Raw genomic sequence first — 22,469 nt, forward strand, 5'->3', positions numbered from 1 at the left:
AGCTTGAGTTGAGCTTTGAGGAATCATAGAATTATAGAATCATAGAATATCCTGAGTTGGAAGGGACCCTTAAGGATCATCAAGTCCAACTCTTGACACCACACAGGTCTACCCAAGTTCAGACCATGTGACTAAGTGCACAGTCCAATCTCTTCTTAAATTCAGTCAGGCTCGGTGCAGTGACCACTTCCCTGGGGAGCCTGTTCCAGTGTGCAACCACTCTCTCTGTGAAGAACCCCTTCCTGATGTCCAGCCTAAACTTCCCCTGCCTCAGCTTAACTCCGTTCCCGCGGGTCCTGTTGCTGGTGTTAATGGAGAAAAGGTCTCCTGCCTCTCGACACCCCCTTACGAGGAAGTTGTAGACTGCGATGAGGTCTCCCCTCAGCCTCCTCTTCTCCAGGCTGAACAGGCCCAGTGCCCTCAGCCGTTCCTCGTACGTCTTCCCCTCCAGGCCTTTCACCATCTTCGTAGCCCTCCTCTGGACACTCTCCAACAGTTTCATGTCCTTTTTATACTGTGGTGCCCAGAACTGCACACAGTACTCGAGGTGAGGCCGCACCAGCGCAGAGTAGAGCGGGACAATCACCTCCCTCGACCTGCTAGCGATGCCGTGCTTGATGCACCCCAGGACACGGTTGGCCCTCCTGGCTGCCAGGGCACACTGCCGGCTCATATTCAACTTGCTGTCTACCACGACCCCCAGATCCCTCTCTTCTAGGCTGCTCTCCAGCGTCTCATCGCCCAGTCTGTACGTGCAGCCAGGGTTTCCCCGTCCCAGGTGCAGGACCCGGCACTTGCTCTTATTGAACTTCATGCAGTTGGCGATCGCCCAGCTCTCCAACCTATCCAGATCCCTCTGCAAGGCCTTTCCACCCTCATTCGAGTCCACAACTCCTCCAAGTTTGGTGTCATCAGCAAACTTGCTCAAAATGCCTTCTATTCCTACATCCAGATCGTTTATGAAAATATTGAAAAGTACCGGCCCTAAAATGGAGCCTTGAGGGACCCCACTGGTGACCGCCCGCCAGCCTGACGCAGCCCCATTCACCATAACCCTTTGGGCCCTGCCCGTTAGCCAATTGCTCACCCATTGTATGATGTTTTTATTTAGCTGTATGCTGGACATTTTGTCCAGTAGGATCCTATGGGAAACCGTATCAAAAGCCTTGCTGAAGTCCAAAAAAATCACATCAGCTGGTTTCCCTTGGTCCACCATACGGGTGATCTTATCATAAAAGGAAATCAGGTTAGTTAGGCAGGACCTACCCTTCACAAACCCATGCTGGCTGGGACCAATGACTGCATTGTCCCCCAGGTGCGCCTCAATACGTTCGAGAACCATCTTCTCCATGATTTTACCAGGCACTGATGTGAGACTGACAGGCCTGTAATTGCTAGGGTCTTCTTTCTGACCCTTCTTGAAAATCGGCACAACATTTGCCAGCTTCCAGTCTACCGGGACCTCTCCAGACTCCCAGTATCGTTGAAAAATAATTGAGAGAGGTTCCGCGATGACGTCCGCCAGCTCCTTCAGCACCCGGGGATGAATCCCATCCAGACCCATGGACTTGTAGGGATCCAGGTGGAGTAGCAGATCCCGCACACGTTCAGGGTCGGTTGGGAGTTTGTCATCCCCACCGTCCCGGTCCTCCAGCTCGGGGCACCCTGGGTCCCGAAGCCCATCATCGGCATTGAAGACAGAGGCAAAGAAGGCGTTAAGCGTCTCTGCTTTGCCTATGTCATCGTCTGTGAGAAGACCTTCCCTGTCAAGGAGCGGCCCTATGTATTCTTTACTTCTCCTTTTTCCATTCACATATCTAAAAAAACCCTTTTTATTTTCTCTCACAGACACAGCCAGCTTCAACTCTAGGTGTGCTTTAGCCACACGAATTTTCTTCCTACAGACACGAACAGCATCCCTGTATTCTTTCCATGTCACCTGGCCCTCCTTCCAGTAGCGAAACACTCTCTGTTTCTGCCTAATCTCCATAAGAATGTTCCTGGTCAGCCACGCCGGCCTCCTGCCACGCCTGCCTGACTTGCGATATTTAGGAATTGCCTGATCTTGTGCTTCTAGGAGGCATCGCTTAAAGAGTGACCAGCACTGGTGGACATCAAGGCCTTCAAGAGCAGCTTCCCAGGGGACCTTGCTGACTAGTTCCCCGAGCAGCCTGAAGTCCGCCTTCCCCATATCTAGGGATGAGGTTTTGGTGGCACTTTTCCTTCTGTCACCGTAAATTTTGAACTCAACCACTTCATGGTCACTATGACCGAGGCGGCCACCAATCACCACATCTCCCACCAGACCCTCTCTGTTTTCTAGCAACAGGTCTAGGAGGGCACCTTTCCTAGTTGGCTCCGTTAGCACCTGCACCAAGAAGTTATCGTCTAGGTGCTTCATGAACCTCCTGGACTTGCTCGTGTCAGCCGTGTGGCACTCCCAGTTAACATCTGGCAAGACGGAGAGCCTGAGGAGAGCTTTGACTCAAAACAGAGCACTTTGACACAAAACAGCACATCTTTACACTTGCTGATTGCTCTTCTCAGCACTCTTCTCATCCTAATCCAAAACATAGCACCCTTCCACCTACTAGGAGGAAAATGAACTCTGTCCTAACTGAAACCAGAACAAGGGTGCACTCTATTCCATCATCCAGGTCATTGACAAATAAGCTGAACAGGACTGGACTCAGTGTAGGTCCCGGGGAGACACTGCTGGCTGCAGGCCTTCAACTAGACCCTGTTCCACTAAGCACAACCCTCTGAACTCTGCCATCCAGCCAGCTCACATCCCACCTCACCGACCACTCCTCCATCTCACACTTCCTGAGCTAGCCTATGAGGATGTTATGGGAGACAGTGCTGAAAGCCTTGCTGAAGTCAAAGTAGACAACATCTGCTGCTCTCCCCTCACCCACTCAGCTAGTCATTCCATCATAGAAGCCTATCAAGTTGGTGAAGCATGGTTTCCCTTGATGAACCCATGCTGACTACTCCTGATCACCTTCTTCTTTTCCATATGCTGGAGATGACCTCCAGGATGAGCTGTTCCATTGCCTTTCCAGGGATGGAGGTGAGGCTGACCGGCCTGTAGTTACCTGGGACCTCCTTCTAGCCCTTGTTGAAGACTGGCATGACATGAGCTTTCTTCCAGTCTTGAGGCAGCTCTCCTGTTCTCCATGACCTTTCAAAAATGATGGAGAGTGGACCAGCAGTAACATCCGCCAGCTCCCTTAGCACTCATGAATGTATCCCATCGGGGTCCATGGCTTTGTGGCTGTCAAGTTTTCCTAAGACATCTCTGACCTGATGCTCTTCAACCAATGGAGAGTCCTCATTTCTCCAGATTTCCTCCCTTGTTCCTAATGCCAGAGATTCCGGAGGGCCGCTCTTAGCAGTGAAGACTGAAGTGAAGAAGGCATTCAGTAATTCTGCCTTCTCTGTATCCTTTGTCACGAGGGCACCCAACTCATTAAGCAGTGGGCCCACATTTTCCTTCCTCTTCCTTCTGCTCTTGATGTATTTGAAAAAAACCTTTTCTCGGACAATGTCCCTACATTCTTCCCAAGTGGCTTGTCCCCTTTTCCACTTTATGTGTACTTCCTTCTTCATTTCAGTCATTCCAGGATCTCCTTGATCATCCAAGCAGGTCTCCTGCTCCCTTTGTCTGACATTTTGCTCACAGGAATACATAGCTCTTGAGCTTGGAGGACTTGGAGGTCAGTGTGCTATTGCTGCCGGTGCACTGTTGTGGCAGCCATCAGCACCTGCTCTTCGGCTCTCAGCAACCCCACAACAGAAGGGTCCTGTGCGAGACCAGGCAAGGTACACAAGTATTTGATGTTCACTGCATTCAAGGCAGTTATGCCAACAGCCCTCTAGTACCCCTTTTGTTTAGTTGTTTACCATTGGGGGGAAAAAAAAAAAAACAAAAAACACTGGAGGCATATCATTAGGGTTACCCAATGATGTTTACATTTCTCAAGAGCTATCATGACTGGCCTGAAAGAAAGAAGGGGAAGGTGCCATGCCTTGCTCCCTCCACAAAGTGGATTCATGAGTGTCGTAGCAATAGCACCTCAAATAGTATTTATTGGTGCAGATTTAGGGAAAGCATCAGAAGCCCATATTTACTTTCCTAGTGGTAACTTAATAGTTTCTTGCAATACTTAGTTGCTTTACAGGTAGGGATTTGTAGCAATTTGTAATACAGACATTCATGAAAAGAGCAAGGAGGTGTCCTTGTGAACTATGGAATCCTACCAACCTACTGCAGCGATCCATGGGTGGGCTGACCCTCATAGGTCCTTATCGTTGATACCATGATGGCCTTGAAGAGGTCCTCAGAGCTCCAGGAGCAACCACAGACCTGGGATTTGGTGACAGCCTTTTGCTGCAGAGAACAGACCCAATGACAAGGGTTGGACCATTCAGATGTCTCAGTGCCATGAAAATGGCTTTTTTCTGCTCAGGTCTGCTGGCCCCTCACACACAGCTAGGCCTGTGGCTCATCTCCCTGTGGAGGATGAGGAGGCAAAGCTCTGCTGGTGCCTGAGTAAGGGAGGAATACTCCACCTGTGGAAGGGCAGGGCTGGCGGGGAGGTGGCACAGGACAGGCACTTGCCTCTTTCTCCTACTCCCCACACAGGGAGCCTTGAGACCACATGTCAGTGTCTGTACTGCCCACAGGTATCTGCAGCCCTACATTCTGAGATTCATCTTCTCTCCTTCTGTAAATAACATTTTTGCTTCGTTTCTCACAGTTTGCATTGGTGTACCTGGTAAGTGGCACTGAAAGGCTGTGTCTCCCACCCTGTTTTTTTGGTGAGTTTTTCCCATTGGAGAAGCAGAGCAACAGCTAATTGATTCTAGAAGACAACTGAAACAGCTTCTTCAGTGAATGCTTGAGCTCCTGGTTCCTCATGCTGTAGATGAGTGGGTTCACTGCTGGAGGTTACACTGAGTACAGAAATGCCACCACAAAGTCCAGGTATAGGGAGGAGATGGAAGGGGGCTTCAAGCCAGCAAACATAATAGTGCTGAGATACAGAGAGACCACGGCCAGGTGAGGGAGGCATGTGGAAAAGGCTTTGTGCCGGCCCTGCTCAGAGGGCATCCTCAGCACAGCCCTGAAGATCTGCACATAGGACACCACAATGAAAACAAAACAGCCAAGACCTAAACAAAAGCTAAATACAATAAACCCAATTTCCCTTAAGTAGGAGTCTGAGCAAGAGAGCTTGAGGATCTGGGGAATTTCACAGAAGAACTGCTCCACTGCATTGCCTTGGCAGAGGGGCAGGGAAAATGTAGCGGCTGTGTGCAGGACAGCATTGAGAAAGCCACTGCCCCAGGCAGCTGCTGCCATGGTGGCACAAGCTCTGCTGCCCAGGAGGCTCCCGTAGTGCAGGGGCTTGCAGATGGCAACATAGCGGTCATAGGCCATGGCGGTGAGAAGAAAAACCTCTGCTCCAGACAAGAAAATAAACAGAAAAACCTGTGCAGCACACCCGTGATAGGAGATGGCCCTGGTGTCCCAGAGAGAATTGGCCATGGCTTTTGGGACAGTGGTGGAGATGCAGCCCAGGTCGAGGAGGGCGAGGTTGAGGAGGAAGAAGTACATGGGGGTGTGGAGGCGGTGGTCACAGGCTATGGATGTGAGGATGAGACCGTTGCCCAGGAGGGCAGCCAGGTAGATGCCCAGGAAGAGTGCGAAGTGAAGGAGCTGCAGCTCCCGTGTTTCTGCAAATGCCATCAGGAGGAACTCACTCACAGAGCTGATGTTGGGCATTTGCTGGACACATTTGTCATGGACACTGCCAAATGAGAAACAAATAGAGAACGTCACAAGTAAAGTCTCTGAGCAAAATTCAGATAATTCCCAATTAATGCCTTACATTTCCTGTTTCAAGAGGATCTTTTTCTCTCTCCCTGACTGGAGCTCTGCCCTTTGTTTCCTGAGTGTGCTGTACACTGCAGCCTCCTCTGCCCATGAGCTCCCAGTGAGCCTGCTCTGCTCCATTTGAGGTTCCAAGAGGAAAGGTTCCTGGGAAGTGACTCCCTCTGTTGAGTGAGGGGTGTTTGACTGTGTGACTCTGTGTGCGTCTTGCCTGTTCAATATCCAGGAGACAATATCAGCAGGTGGATCGTGCGTATCGGGCCGGAGAGAAAAGGGAGCATCTTCTCCTGCTTCACCCGCCATGCACAGCACTCCCCGTCAAAATTAGACACCACCAGCTGCCACGCTGGGCAAGGGAAAGAAGCAGGCATGGGCAGGCAGGGCAGACCCAGCCCAGTGCAGAGGCTGCGGTGTTGGTAAAGTAGAGCCTGTCCTCACAGCCCTGTGCCATCTGGCTGGCACAGACAGCAGAGGGACAAGAGCTCTGGAGTGTAAGAAGCGTTTGGAATATGCTCCTTGTCATATGGTAGGAATTTGGGGGTAAGACCTCTGTGGAGCCAGGAGCTGGATTCAATGATCCTTGTGGGTCCCTTCCAACTCGGGATATTCTATGATTCAATGATTCTGTGCTTTCTTCCATGGAGGAAGGTGGAGGGGGCCTGCAACAAATGTGACTACTTACACAGAGATTTAGGGTTCATACATCCCATATTCTCAGCCCCCCATATTATACAAGCCGTGACAGAAGCTCTAAGGGAAAGAAAGGAGACCAGGGGGTGCTGCAAGGAAGGCACCTGCACTGCAGGGGATGGCAGGAAGGGAGCAGCTCCCTCTCACTGCCTGCCCATGTCCCTGCTGCCTGCAGCTGTCCCTGCTGGCAGCTCTTTCTCTGTCCCCATGTCTCCTCCTGTCCATGCTCACAGACCCCATTCCACCTGCTGTGTGCACAGCTCTGCCCTGCAGACACCTCCTGGGGATGGGGACAGCTCTAGGGACATCTTCCTCTCTGCATGTCCTAAAGAACGGTTCTGAAATGCCATGGAGCAGTCTGTAGGCAGAGAGAAGGGAAGGGATATTCTCAGGTTCATCACTAAGCTGTGCATGTCTCAATGTTTAATGCAGTAGGAAGCTCAGTCACCTGTGCAAATCCAACCACTCTGTTAACACAGAGCCTGCCCCAGAATCAGAGCAGAAGAGGCAGGCAGAGTGCAGAAAGAGCCTTCCCTTTGCGGGCAGCCCCTGCCCTACCCTTCCTCTGCCAAAGCCCCTGGGCTTCCCAGGCAGGCAGAGTGCTGAGCCTGGCAGGCAGCAGAGGCTCTGCCCCAGCACACAGCCCCTGGGGCACAGCAGGGACCCTGCTCTGCACCACAGCCCTGGGCACCCCTGCAGCTGCCCTGCAGAACCTTCTCCTCCACACCGCACAAGCCACGAGAGACATCCTGGCAGCTCCTGGCCAGGCAGAGACATCCCGCATCCAGAAGCCCCTTCCACAAACCTCCCCTGCACTGTCCTGCAGCCAGAGACTTACCGTGGGCAGAGATGTGAAGGTTTCTCCTGCACTGAGCTCTCCTCTGTGCGCACCCTCCAGGCTGCCTGGAATCCCTTTTGCCTGGGTGCCTGTGGTCAGAGCCCCCAGCCCTGCTGCGCTGTGCAGAGGAGCTGCTCCTGGGCAGAGCTGTCTCTCTGCACCAGGGCTCTCTTGCCACAAGCTCTCTCTGTCCCAGGAGCCCAGCTCAGCTCAGCAGTACAGGCCCAGCCCAAGGCATTGCAGTCACCCCTCTGGGGGCTTTCCTGATGAGCCCACAAACCTCAGGCACTGAAAGCAAGGTGAAAGAACCTCTCAAGAAGCCCAAGTCACATTCAAGTTTCCTGCAGTGTCCCCCGAGGGCCAGCACTGACACAGCCTCCCTTGGAGCTCGTTAGAGCAGAACATTGGAGGCACTGAGGAAAAGGAGACAAAGGCAATGTGAAGTTGACACTGATGTGTGGACAAACTGGATGTGTTTCACCAAGCACAAGGGCCAGGCCTTGACATCCATCCCCTGGGAAGGGAGATCCTTTCCCTTTCCACCTTGCTCCGGGCTCTTCCTGGGGCAGTAGGAGATGGGGATGTGCAGGAGAATGGTACGACCCCTGCCTGGTTCATCAGGGAGGATGAGGAGGCCCTGGTACTTTAGCAATGAGCTGTCTCCTCATAGGCCTCAGTGACAGAGACAACAACCACAGGCATGGACACAAAGACCTCAGTTTGTTGGGACTTTCAGCCTTGCCTATGCCCTTGCTCCTCTGATGACCAGAGTAACTTAGCAACTTCCAGACCTGCACCTCATTCCCTTTTGCCTGTAGACTGGGAAACTGGGTCCCAGTCTGCCCCGATGTGTGGGGTTACTCTTCCTCTGGTGTAGGACAAAGCTCTTCTCATTGTAAATGTCAAGAGGTTTCTGTTGGCAAAATCCTGCAGTTTCTCAAGGTCCTACCACACTGATGCTCCATTCTGTCAGCAGTTCATGTCTGCAGGCAGATGGTTCAACTTTCGTGTGATTGTGCTATCTCTGACAAGACAGCAGCATCAGGAGTTGCAGGAAAGTTTGGGTAACACAGGAGTAACCAGTTGAATGGAATTGCAGCACAGAGTCACAGAATGGTAGGGGATGGAAGGATGCCAGGTTCCACCGCTTCCCTACTTCCTTCTCATGCATGCTGTCAGTTTGTCTGGAGCTATGTCCTGAATGTTATGGGGTTGTGCAGCTCAAAATTAGAAGGACCAAAGCCCAGCTGGTGCTAAATCTGTCTATTACTGTCAAAGACAATAAAAAACTGTTTATATAAACACTTTAAATAAAGGAGGATTAAGGAGAATCATCATTCTTGTTAGATGTTGGGAAAATCTGGTGCTGATCTGGAGATAAGGTAGAGGCTGAGGTACTTATGCGGGCCCATGAAGACCCATATGCGGACCTTCTTTCTGTCGGGGTCCTCCTGGGTATGGAGGCAGAGGGGATCCCACAGTCAGCACGCCAAGCAGGTGCCTTCTGCTGGCCTAGCAGGGCCACTGGAAGATATCAGCCCAAAAGTACAGATCCCAGGTCTATGTGAAGGGTGACCTGCCACCTACAGACAGAAGTGACCTCACAGTCCCTTTCTGTGTCACGTTCCTGCTGCTGCCCTATGAACTACAGAGACAGAAGTGACCTCACAGTCCCTGCCACAGTCACATTCCTCCTGCTGGGGCAGGAGATCCTGAGGCAGAGCTGACCTCTCTCTAGCCCCCTAGGTGCCTGGTTTTCAGTGGCCCCAAGCCCTGCGGCTGCAGCAGAGGGGACCCACAGGCAGCCCCTGGCTGGGCTCTGCCACCCGCCTCTCCAGTGCCATCCCTGCTGCCTTGGGGTGCTCTGTCAGGTGCTGGGTGACCTCACAAGGCCTGCTAGCCAGCACATCTCCTGCGAGGCAACAAGGCCGTAAAGCGACAGGGACCTCACCACATCCCTTCCATTCATTAGCAGATAGGTGAAAACTTTACTAGGTTTTGTTAGAGAGAAGGAAGTTTATAAACTTTTATCCCTCATGTTACTTTAGTCACTAATTAGTCAGCTTTATCTATAAGAGCCTACAGACTTGTATCTCAGACTGAGGGCAAGGTGACCCAGGCCTAGAGCATGTGTCAGAAGATTAGGTGAGAAACTCATGCTATGCATATATCCTTGGATGTGTAACCACCTAAGCTTTGTATGCATGCCTAAGATGAAAGAATAAGAGAAGAAAGATTTCGATGACTTGAGCATGGACAAGAACTGGATTCAACTGATGAATATAGTGAGGAAGACTACCGATGACCACCAGAGACCCCTGAAAGACAGGGGAAACAAATGTGCATGTGTCAGCGACACTTTCTGATTTTCATGAGTTACAGGAAGTAGTATGAATATGTTTTGGGGAAATGTGATTAACATGTATGTTTTGCTTGTATATAAGCCCTATAGCTCAAACAGTTCTGTAAGCACTGGAGTGATCCCCTGTGCGTCCAGCACCTCGGTAAAAGAATGCCTGCTTTCTAAAACTCCAAACTGAGTCTTAGAGAGTTACTTTGACTGGCTTTTACAGTATCACCCTAGCCTCCTGCCAGCTGCTGCCCACTCAGGCTCCTTGTACAAACATGGTCCTGCACCAACACCACTGCTTGTGCTGCCTTTGCTGCCTCGCCCTGTCCTCTCCCTCGACTCCTTGTCTCTGCCAGGCCCCACATTCCATACCCAAATGTATCCCTTTGCTTTTGTCACCCTCAAATCTGCCCAGCGGGATGGCAGAGCCAGGGCAGGACATGGTAGTGTTAGGCCCTGTAGCACCCATGCAAAGCGCTTGTGGCAAAGTGGGAACTGAGATTGGGTTCTGTGGTGCAGAGGAGGCCTCATGCAGAAAAGATGAGGTTAAACAACAACTTGCGAGGGGGGGGGGGGGGGGGGGGGGAGTTCTGTCGTGGTTTGGCATGGGAGGCTTCTGGCCACGAAGGAGCAAGGGATAGGTTGACACAACTTCTCTGGGCAACCTGTTCCATTGACCACCACCCCCAAAGGAAAGAATGTCTTCCTTATACCTAATTTTAAAGCACCTTCTTTTAGTTTTAAAACGTTACCTAAAGGCCCCCTTTAGGTACTGGAAGGCTGCTATAGGGTCTCTCCAGGCTGAAGAGAACCAGCTTTCTCAGCCAGTCTTCATTGAAAAGATGTCCCAGCCTCTCTATCATGTTTTTGGCCTCTTCTAGACTACTTCTAATACTTCCATGTCCTTCTAGAGTTTGGAGCCCCAGAGCTGAATGCAGTACCGAAACGCAGAGCTGAGGGAGAGAATCAACTCTGTCAACCTTTGGGCCAAACTTGATTGATGCCACCCAGAATGCAGTTGGCTTTCTGGGCTGCAAACCCACATTGCCGTCACAGGTTGAGCTTCTCATCCACCAGTACCCAAGGTCCTTCTCCTCAGAGCTGCTCTCAACCCATTCTCCACCCAGCCGGTATTTGTGCTTGGGATTGCCCCAGTCCAGCTGCAGGACCTTGCACTTGGCCTTTGTGAACCTCATGAGGTTCCCACAGGAAAATCTCTCAAGCCTGTCCAGGTCCATCTGCATATCATCCCTTCCCTCCAGCGTATTGACTGCACCTCCCAGCTTGGTGTCATCAGCATACTCACTGAGACTGCACTCAGTCACACTATCCATGTCACTGACAAAGTGTTAAACAGTGCTGGTCCCAATACTGACCCCTGAGGAACACCACTCTTTACTGACCTCCACTTGGACATTGTAGACTCCAGCTCCTTGAGGGTGACCATCCAGACAATTCCCTACCCACCAGGTGATCCATCCATCACACCCATGTCTCTTCAATTGAGAGACAAGGCTATCGTGTGGGACAGTGTCAAATGATTTGCACAAGTCAAAGTTCATGACGTGAGTTGCTCTTCCCCTCTCCACCAATGCTGTAAGCCCATCGTAGACGGCCACCAGGTTTGTCAGGCACAATCTGCCCTGTGTGAAGCCATGTTGGCTGTCACCAACAGCCACCAGTTTGCTGTCACCACCAGTCCAAAAGGCAGAGTAGCGTGAGAGAGGCATTTGCAATGAACCTGTGCAAGGAGGGAGACAAAAATCTCATGGGAACACTCGGGGTAATTACTGGAGTTCTGCACAGAGACATGTCAAGGCTCTGTGAGGTGTCCATATCTGAGCTGGCCTCGTGCACTGCTCATCCACACTGGGCTGTTCAGAGACACCAGTCCCTGCCTTACACACACACAGTGCACTGCAGCACTTGCAGGGTCCCTCTGGCTCCTGCAGCCACTGCCAGAGGCTGGGAGGCACCTCAGCCCTGTGGTGGGTGTATCGCCTTGCTCTGTCCTCCTCTGAGATGCCCCACAGCATAAGGAATGGGCACAGGGACCTTGGGAGTTCAAGGAAACACATCACAGATCTGCATTCAGGTCTTGCACTTTGGACTGGACGGTCTCTGAAGGTGCCTTCAACTGGACTATTCTCTGCTATTCAGGCAGATGTCCCATGGTTGTTACTCTCAGGAAGAAGGGACCTGAAGACACTCTGCCCCACTGGCCTTCATGACACCCCTAGGGATAGCTGATGACCTTTGTGCCTGCTCTTGTTCCTCTCTCCATGTGCGCACGATGCGCCTGCAGGTAGCAGCAGCTGCAAAGGGTTTCTGTTCCTGTGTCTCTCCTGCACCTGGACAGGCCCTGCTCTTCTCCCAGCTCATCCTATGTCCCAGGGAGCCTTTGGGACTCTCTTTGAGCATGTTCTGATGTGACAGCAACACTGAAAGATGATGTGAGCCTTCAGGCATGGCCCTTTTAGGAGGCAAATGCTGTTCTGGAGGCCAGCTGTGTCACTCATGTGCCCACTGTCTGTCTATGCCTGCAGTCCCAGCACAGCCTCACAGCAGCACTGGCACCAAGCTACAGGAGCAGCCAGGCCTTACTCCGCCAGCAGGGCTCAGCAGGAGAGGGTGGCAGTGGCAGGAGAGCAGCTCTGCATGGACCCAGCACTGGTGCTCCCAGGCTGGACTGCCACAACTCTTCCTCTCCGCCTCTGCACACTGTCCCTGAAGCCACAGAAAATGTCTCAGAGGAATGATATAAGACAAAAAGTCACTTTAATTGGTTTAAATACTCAAGCAAAATGAAGAATTATATTTCTTTGTGGAAAATATTTGATAAAATAAAATGGAGAAAAAAAGCAGAACACCAATAACAACATAAGAACATAATACCCACTGGCTTCAGCTATCATGATTTACATTATGAGTGATATACAGAAGAAGGCAGGCAATATATTGCTCAAGAAAAACACCCAGTCATCACTTTCCACATGGCAACCTTGATCTCCTTGTTCCTCATGCTGTAGATGAAGGGGTTCACTACTGGAGGCACCACTAAGTAAAGAAATGCCAGAACAACATCCAGGGAAGGGGATGAAATTGATGGGGGCTTCAGGTGGGCAAAGATAACTGCGCTGAGAAAGAGGGAGACCACAGCCAGGTGAGGGAGGCATGTGGAGAAGGCTTTGTGCCGGCCCTGCTCAGAGGGCATCCTCAGCACAGCCCTGAAGGTCTCCACATAGGACACCACAATGAAAACAAAACAACCCCCAAATAGAAAAGCAGTAACCGTACTAAGTTGAACTTCCCTTATGTACGAGTCTGAGCAAGAGAGCTTGAGGATCTGGGGGATTTCACAGAAGAACTGGTTGAAAGAATTGCCACAGCAGAGGGGCAGTGAAAATATGTTGGCAATGTGCAGCACAGCTTGGAGAAAGCCACTGCCCCAGGCAGCTGCTGCCATCTGGGCACAAGCTCTGCTGCCCAGGAGGCTCCCGTAATGCAGGGGCTTGCAGATGGCAATGTAGCGGTCGTAGGCCATGACAGTGAGAAGAGAAAGTCCTGCTAAATTCAAAAAGATTATAAGAAAGAGCTGTGCAACACATCCTGAATAGGGAATGGCCTTGGTGTCCCAGAGCAATCTGGTCATGGCTTTGGGCAGAGTAGTGGAGACGCAGCCCAGGTTGTTGAGGGCAAGGTTGAGGACGAAGAAGTACATGGGGGTGTGGAGGCGGTGGTCACAGGCTACGGCAGTGAGGATGAGGCCGTTGCCCAGGAGGGCAGCCAGGTAGATGCCCAGGAAGAGTGCGAAGTGCAGGAGCTGCAGCTCCCGTGTGTCTGTGAATGCCAGCAGGAGGAACTCAGTGATGGAGCTGTTGTTACATATTTATTGTCCCTGAGCAAGGTAGTCTGTCCAAAAGAAGAAGTGACATTGTAAAATTTAAGGACTTCTCTGACCAAAATACTTTGCACGTCTCATAGAACAGTCACACAGAACACATTCTTTCCCATTCCTTCCACAGGAAGAGCTTTCAGCAGCTCCTTGTTTTTTCTCTGGTTGGTGCTTTGAGGGTGCCAAAAGAAGCAGAGGGCTGTGCTGTGGGCTCTGCAGCAGTCAGTCCTAGTCTACAGCAACACGTAAAAGGGAACCCTAAGTGATCTGAGAAGTCCACTGGGAAAGGTCATCTCCCTGTCTGCAGAACGGGAGAAGGTCAAATACCTCCTTACAAAGCAAAAAAGATGGTGTTGGTATGGTCTGTATGCTGAGGTGTGTGAGGTGCCTCAGAGCAGCAGCAATGCTCAAGGAGCCTTAGTCTCTACTACAGATGCTCCTACTCCATTACCATCCTTCTGCCTCAGCACATGGGCAGGAAAATGAAGCAGATTCTAAAAAGTGCATTGCCTTCAGGTAGCTCTTGCCGGGCAGTTCTGCAGTGCAGTGCCCTTGGGAGGTGTGGGGCTGTGAGCAGCCTGCCCCAGGCAGCAGGCTCTGGGCAGCAGCAGAACCCTGCCCTGTCCTGCCCTGAGGTACCAGGGGGGCTCCTTCCACCCGCAGCTTCTCCCCGCAGTCCCTGGGCAGCTCCCCGGGCAGGCTGAGTGCTGAACCTGGCAGGTAGCAGAGGCCTTGCCATGGCACACAGCCTCTGGGGCACAGCAGGGACCCTGCTCTGCACCACAGCCCTGGCCACCCCTGCCTGCACCCCCAGCTGCACTGCCTACAGCCGGGCCCAAGAGAAGGGAGCCCTTGGGACCTGCACGCTGACCCTGCAGCACACAAGCCCTGCATGCCCTTCAGCTCCAACACCGAGCATCCTCCTGACAGCTCCCATCAGCTGAGGGCTGGGCCAGCTCCAGGAGAGCCTGGCAGGGTGTGCAGCAGCATTGCCCTGCACCCAGAGATTTACCATGGGGAGGTGGCTAGTAAGATTTCTCCCTCTGCCAGCTCTCCCCTGCCTTCCCCCTGCCCAGGCTGCCCTGAACCTCTCTCCCCCTTCTCTCCTCTCCCCATGCCAGCTGCGCGCAGTGCCCCCAGCAATGCTGTGCCTGGCAGAGGAGCTTTATCTGGGTGGCTGAAGCAGCTTCTCTAGTAGTCCAAATCTGATGCAAACTCCAAAGCCTCTCACAGTGCTAACGGTCCCACTGAGGGACATTACTGACAAAGCCTCCCCATGGACTTAGCAGAAAAGGGCAGGCAGCGATGACGGGGAGACCAGGGCCCAGGAAAGGTGGCCCTGATGCTGAGGCAACCTTGATGTGTCCCATGAAGTCCAACAGTTGGGCCCTGACCCCAGCCTCTGGGAAGGGAGATGCTGTCCCTCCAGCTGGGTTTAGGGCTTTCCTGGGTCAATGCACAGTGGGTAAGGGCAGTGCCAAGTACAAGGCTACAGGAGGACATCTCCTAGGCTCCTGGAGGGGGTTGAGGAGGCACTGAGGTCCTACTGCTGTAAGGATGAGGTGTCTCATCATAGGCATCACTGACAGACACAAGGGCCAGAGCCCAGCAGACAAAGCTGTTGGCTCCGTCGGGGGCTTTCATCTTGCAAAAGATCCTTGACAATAACCACCACAGGCTGTCCGATACTGTCACATGTCTGCACCTGTTTCCCTGCAGGACATAGATATCCACCTCGCTTTCCCACATTGCTCTCACCTGAGCACCTCCCTGCCTTGACTGATGTCTCTTAATCTGCCTTCAGTAATTCATGAAACACAAAGCCAGGGTGAGCGATCCTCTACAACGATTTCGTAGAGGTAAGAGGCTGCAGGAAATGTTGATGCTGCTTTAGGCCATTAGCCAATTTTAAAGAGTAACCAATTTTAAAGAGTAACCAATTTGTAGAGTACCCAATTTTAAAGAGTTTTAAAGAGTAACCCCTAAACCTAAATGCTACTCCAACACCCTGACAGGAATCCCCTATTCTAATGCTTGAACTCAAAGTGTTCCATGAAGCAAAATTCAGCCCATAGTCTTTCGCCCTTGCCTTTACCCTTGTGCTCACCCTAATCCCTGCCTTCAATACTAGCATTAACATGCTCTATTAAACCCAGACTTCTAGGCAGATGTAAAACAAAAAACTATTCCACAAAGCTTTCCCATAGCCTAACCACAGACCTGACACCACAAGCAGAACGACACATTTGCTAAATTTCTAATCCAGAAAAGTGAGCCCTAGTCTCTAAGGGACTAGAGAGGTCAGCTCTGCGTCAGGATCTCCTGCCCCAGCAGGAGGAATGTGACTGTGGCAGGGACTGTGAGGTCACTTCTGTCTCTGCAGTGGATAGGGCAGCAGCAGGAACGTGTCATAGAAAGGGACTGTGAGGTCTCTTCTGTCTGTAGCTGACAGGTCATCCTTGACTTCTCCCTCGGTATGGACTTTTGGGCTGACATCTGCCAGTGGCCCTGGAAGGCCAGCAGAAGGCACCTGCTTGGCATGCTGACTGTGGGATCCCCTCTGCCTCCATACCCAGGAGGACCCAGACAGAAAGAAGGCCCACATATGCCCTTTTGCTTGAGTCCACGACTGGACAGCAAGAGGCACAAGGCTTGGCTGTGTAATAAATGGCTCTATCTTCAAAATAGGACTATAATCAAAGTTTACAATTTATTAAAGGAATAGAGCTAAGCAAACAGCGCTGGGTGCATCGGGACTCTCTGCTCCACCAAGATGCACACCAGTTACATCAAGTGGATGATTTTTATGTTCCTAGGCTGATACAAATTCATTACTACTTCTAAAAAAACAGGGCTATTTTAATTAGTTTCTGGAATCCAAACCCTCCTACTGGAGCATGTGTATCAGTCTCCGGTGGTCCCTCTGAGGGTCTCTGTGGTTCTCTCATGCTGAAGGCTCATAGTCTTCCTCCCTCTTGTCCTTCTCCTTTGTCCAACTTGGCTTTATGTCAGAGACTTGTGCAGCGTCCCCTGCAAGCTTTTAGTTGTTCTTCAACTCTCCCCGTCTCCTTAATCTCCTGGCCAGATATCAGAGGCTTACATAGTGTCCCATGCAACAGTCATAATAGTTAGCAGTTATTCTGAACTCCCCAGATATCAGAGACTCCAAGGAAAAGCCTACAAATACATTTCCCTTTAAACTCTCTATTGACACGAATTGCTAAAGCATTCCTTTGCAAGATACAAGAATTATATACATTAACCACTCTGTTTTTCTTAGACTTGTGCTTATACAAGGGTATGTAAGACAGAAGGTCACATTCATCATACCATGCGGCCCTAGCATTGTTCCATACTGACACGAATCAGATGAACATATCTCACAACTGCATGTAGCTAAGAAGCTGCAAGAGCAGCAGTCAGCCCATGGCTTTAAAAATGCTGGTGAGGTGACTTGTGTCTTGTTGATTGCTGCACCCATGGGCTGAGGCCAACTGCATGAAGTTCAACATAGCCAAGTTCTGGGTCCTGCACTTGGGGCACAAGAACCCCATGCAATGCTGTGGGAAGGGTGGCTGGACAGCTGCCCAGGGGAAAAGGACCTGGGGATATTGGTGGATAGTCGGCTGAATATAAGCCATCAGTGTGCTAAGGTGGCCAAGAAGGCCTGCCTTGTACCAAGGATACCGTGGTCAACAGATGTAGGGAAGTGATAGTCCTTCTGTATTTGGCCCTGGTGAGGCCACACCTCAAGGATTGCATTCAGCTCTGGGACTCTCTGTATAAGAAGGACATGGATCTATTAGATCTGTGCCCCATCCCTTGATGCATTCAAGGCCAGTTTGGATGGGGCTTTCAGCAACCTGGTCTAGTGGAAGGTGTCCCTGCCCATGGGAGGTGAGTTGGAATTATGTGATCTGTAAGGTCTTTTCATCCCCAAACTATTCTGTGATTCCGTAATGAAACACAGCACCATACCAGCTACTAGGAAGAAAAATTAACTCCATCTCAGACAAAACTAAGAAAATATCAAAATATCTTTTGATACACACACAAAAATATCATGACCTTAGTTGATTTGTGGCAATAATAATAATAATAATAGTAATAATAATAATTCCTTTTGCGTTCTATTAAATTTCCTTTATCTCAACCCATGAACTTTTACTTTTTTTTTTTTTTTTTTTTTTTTTCCTCTGAGTTCTCTCCTCCGTCCCATTGGATGAATAGCTTTGTAGTGCTGAGCTGCCTGCAGGGTCAAACCACAGCAAGTCTTCTTGGTGCCTAGCGTGGAGCACAAAGGTTGAGATGACAGATCTGACCAGTGTTTTAAAAATAAATTGTTACAAGCATTAGATCATTTTAAAAGTTGCTGATCATAATATTGATCAATAATCTGATCTGGGGTCTGTTGTGCTTCTTTTCAGAACTGTGTTGTATAGCACATTAGTAACTTCCATGTCATGCTGTTTTTCAGTTCTGGGGGCTGGTTTAAGGTTACTGTTTTGCTGTACTGGTGTCGTGGTTTAACCCGGCCGGCAGCTAAACACCACGCAGCCATTCGCTCACCTTCCCCCCTCCCTCTCTGGGACGGGGGAGAGAAATGGAAAGTGAAGCCCGTGAGTTGAGATAAAGACAGTTTAATAAGACAGGAAAATAATAATAATAATAATAATAATAATAATAATAATAATAATAATAATAATAATAATAATAATAATAATAATAATAATAATAATACAATGGTGATAATAGGAAAGTAATAATAATATGTACAAACAAGTGATGCACAATGCAATTGCTCACCACTCGCTGACCGATGCCCAGCCTAACCCCGAGCAGTCCGGTCCCCTCCCCCCAGCTAGCCACCCCTATATATTGTTTAGCATGACGTCAGATGGTATGGAATACCCCTTTGGCTAGTTTGGGTCACCTGTCCTGGGTCTGTCCCCTCCCAGCTCTTACTGCACCCCCAGCCTGCCCGTTGGCAGGACAGAGCAAAAGGCTGAGATGTCCTTGGCTTAGTATAAGCACTGCTCTGCAACAATTAAAGCATCGGGGTGTTATCAGCACTCTTCTCATCCTAAGCCAAAACACAGCATTCCACCAGCTACTAGGAAGAAAATTAATTCTAACTGAAACCAGGACATCTATCCACCCCTTATTCCATACCATTTATGTCATGCTCACGTTACACTCTTTTCCATACATTCTAGTTAGTCACCTATAGTAATCATGGTAGTGATAACATACAGTATAATATACTAATTAACATGGTACAATTCAGTTCATGGGCTATTCTCACCCAGTATTAAATCTCCTTGAGGTACACACCGGACCTCTCCGTTCTTTTGCATCACCCACCAAGTGTATCCCGGTCCCTGAGCGAAAACAATTCCACGAATAGGTTTGCCTTTTCCCGAGGCAGGAGTAGCCCAGACTGTTTTACCCAGCATATTTTTTACATGCACTACAGGAACTTTATCCCCATCTACAGTACGTAACAGGTTTGATTGGGCAGGTCCAGCTCGGTTGGTAGATCCCCTAGTACTGACTAACCAGGTGGCCTTTGCCAAATGCGTATCCCAGTTTTTGAATGTCCCAGCGCCCATTGCTTTCAAGGTAGTCTTTAACAGGCCATTGTATCGTTCAACTTTCCCGGAGGCTGGTGCATGATAGGGGATGTGATACACCCATTCAATACCATGTTCTTTGGCCCAAGTGTCTATAAGGTTGTTTCAGAAGTGAGTCCCATTGTCTGACTCTATTCTTTCTGGGGTGCCATGTCGCCATAGGACTTGCTTTTCAAGGCCCAGGATGGTGTTCCGGGCGGTGGCATGAGGCACAGGATATGTTTCCAGCCATCCGGTGGTTGCTTCCACCATTGTAAGTACGTGGCGCTTGCCATTGCGAGTTTGAGGGAGTGTGATGTAATCGATCTGCCAGGCCTCTCCATATTTATATTTCAGCCATCGTCCTCCATACCAAAGAGGCTTTGACCATTTGGCTTGCTTGATTGCAGCACATGTTTCACAGTCATGAATAACCTGTGCTATAGCGTCCATGGTCAGGTCCACCCCTCGATCACGAGCCCATCTGTATGTTGCATCTCTACCTTGATGGCCTGAGGTGTCATGGGCCCATCGGGCTACAAATAATTCACCTTTATGCTGCCAATCCAGGTCCACCTGAGCTACTTCAATCTTAGCAGCCTGATCCACCTGCTGGTTGTTTTGATGTTCTTCAGTAGCCCGATTCTTGGGCACATGAGCATCTACGTGGCGTACTTTCACAGCCAGGTTCTCTACCCGAGCAGCAATATCTTGCCACAATGCAGCAGCCCAGATGGGTTTGCCCCTACGCTGCCAGTTGTTTTGCTTCCATTGCTGTAACCATCCCCACAGGGCATTTGCTACCATCCATGAATCAGTGTAGAGATAGAGAACTGGCCATTTTTCTCGTTCAGCAATGTCTAAAGCCAGCTGAATGGCTTTCACTTCTGCAAACTGACTCGATTCACCTTCTCCCTCAGCAGCTTCTGCAACTCGTCGCGTAGGACTCCATACAGCAGCCTTCCATCTCCGATGCTTCCCCACAATACGACAGGACCCATCAGTGAACAGGGCATATTTCTTTTCATTCTCCGGTAACTGGTTGTACAGCGGGGTTTCTTCAGCACGACCCACCTCCTCCTCTGATGATATCCCAAAGTATTTGCCTTCTGGCCAGTCCATGATCACTTCCAATATTCCTGGGCGACTGGGGTTTCCTATTCGAGCCCGCTGAGTAATCAGGGCAACCCACTTGCTCCATGTAGCATCAGTTGCATGATGTGTAGAGGGGACCCTTCCCTTGAACATCCAGCCTAGTACCGGCAATCGGGGTGCTAGGAGGAGCTGTGCTTCAGTACCGACCACCTCCGAAGCAGATCGAACTCCTTCATATGCTGCCAATATCTCCTTTTCAGTTGGAGTATAGCAGGCCTCAGATCCTCTATATCCCCGACTCCAAAACCCCAGAGGCCGACCTCGAGTTTCCCCAGGTTCTTTCTGCCAGAGGCTCCAGGTGGGGCCGTTCTCCCCGGCTGCAGTGTAGAGCACATTCTTTACATCTGGTCCTGTTCGAACTGGCCCAAGGGCTACTGCATGGACTATTTCCTGCTTGATTTGTTCAAAGGCTTGTCGTTGTTCAGGGCCCCATTCAAACTCATTCTTCTTACGGGTTACTTGGTAGAGCGGGTTTACAATCAGACTGTAATATGGGATGTGCATTCTCCAAAACCCCACAACACCTAGGAAAGTCTGTGTTTCTTTTTTGTTAGTTGGTGGAGACATAGCTGTTATTTTGTTGATCACATCCATTGGGATTTGACGACGTCCATCTTGCCATTTTATTCCTAAAAACTGGATCTCTCGTGCAGGTCCTTTGACTTTATTTTGTTTTATGGCAAAACTGGCTTTCAGAAGGATTTGGACTATTTTCTTCCCTTTCTCGAAAACTTCCTCTGCTGTGTCACCCCACACAATAATGTCATCGATGTACTGCAGATGTTCAGGAGCTTCCCCCTCCTCTAGCGCAGACTGGATCAGTCCATGGCAAATGGTAGGGCTGTGTTTCCACCCCTGGGGCAGCCGATTCCAAGTATATTGGACTCCTATCCAAGTGAAGGCAAATTGTGGCCTGCACTCTGCTGCTAGAGGGATGGAGAAAAATGCATTAGCGATATCAGTGGTGGCATACCACTTGGCTGCCTTCGATTCAAGTTCGTACTGAAGTTCCAGCATGTCCGGCACTGCAGCACTCGGTGGCGTGACTTCGTTCAGGCCGCGATAGTCCACTGTTAGTCTCCACTCGCCATTAGACTTTCGCACTGGCCATATGGGACTATTGAAAGGTGAATGGGTCTTGCTGATCACTCCTTGGTTCTCCAATTGATGAATTAGCTTATGGATGGGAATCAGGGAGTCTCGGTTAGTGCGATATTGCCGACGGTGCACAGTTGTGGTAGCGATTGGCACCTGCTGTTCTTCGACCCTCAGCAACCCCACAACAGAGGGGTCCTCTTGGAGACCAGGCAAGGTAGATAATTGTTTAATGCCCTCTGTCTCTAAGGCAGCTATACTAAAAGCCCACCGAAACCCTTTTGGGTCCTTGCAATATCCTCTTCTAAGATAGTCTATGCCAAGGATACATGGAGCATCCGGGCCAGTCACAATGTGGTGCTTTTCCCACTCATTCCCAGTCAGACTCACTTCAGCCTCCAATACAGTCAACTGCTGAGATCCCCCTGTCACTCCACAAATATAGATGGGCTCTGGTCCTTTATAGCTCGATGGCATTATAGTACATTGTGCACCGGTGTCTACTAAAGCCTTATACTTCTGTGCGCGTGATGTGCCAGGCCATCGAATCCACACAGTCCAATAAACTCGATTGTCCCTTTCCTCCCCCTGGCTGGAGGCAGGCCCCCCCTAATCCTGGTCAGAATCTTCTTCGTTTCTGTGTTTGAAGGACTGTCTGCTGGAAGTTGGAGCAGCAAACTTTTCGGAGAATCCCTTTTTCCTGATTGTTTTCTTTTGCAACTCACGTATCCGTGCCTCTAGGGTCGCGGTAGATTTTCCATCCCATTTTCTCATGTCCTCTCCATGGTCTCGTAAGTAAAACCACAGGGTGGCACGGGGTGAGTACCCACCATATCGTCTTCCTTGTGTGGGTGAACGCCTACCCCTGACAGCTGAGACACTGCTTTGTACAGGTACGGAGGAGAATAATCTCTCCTCAAGTTGGTGAACCTTTT

At 50.4% G+C, this 22,469-nt stretch overlaps 1 protein-coding gene and 1 pseudogene across 2 annotated transcripts in view; one reads left to right on the forward strand and one right to left on the reverse strand.

Moving 5' to 3' along the window:
• LOC140001171 (uncharacterized) overlaps positions 1–22,469 on the forward strand; it is a 195,418-nt gene that overhangs the window by 117,989 nt on the left and 54,960 nt on the right. The gene's annotated exons all lie outside the window — the stretch shown is intronic.
• LOC140001141 (olfactory receptor 14C36-like) lies at positions 4,859–5,791 on the reverse strand (annotated as a pseudogene).

Source organism: Anas platyrhynchos, chromosome 38 (assembly GCF_047663525.1).
Source record: "Anas platyrhynchos isolate ZD024472 breed Pekin duck chromosome 38, IASCAAS_PekinDuck_T2T, whole genome shotgun sequence".
NCBI classification, from domain to species: domain Eukaryota; kingdom Metazoa; phylum Chordata; class Aves; order Anseriformes; family Anatidae; genus Anas; species Anas platyrhynchos.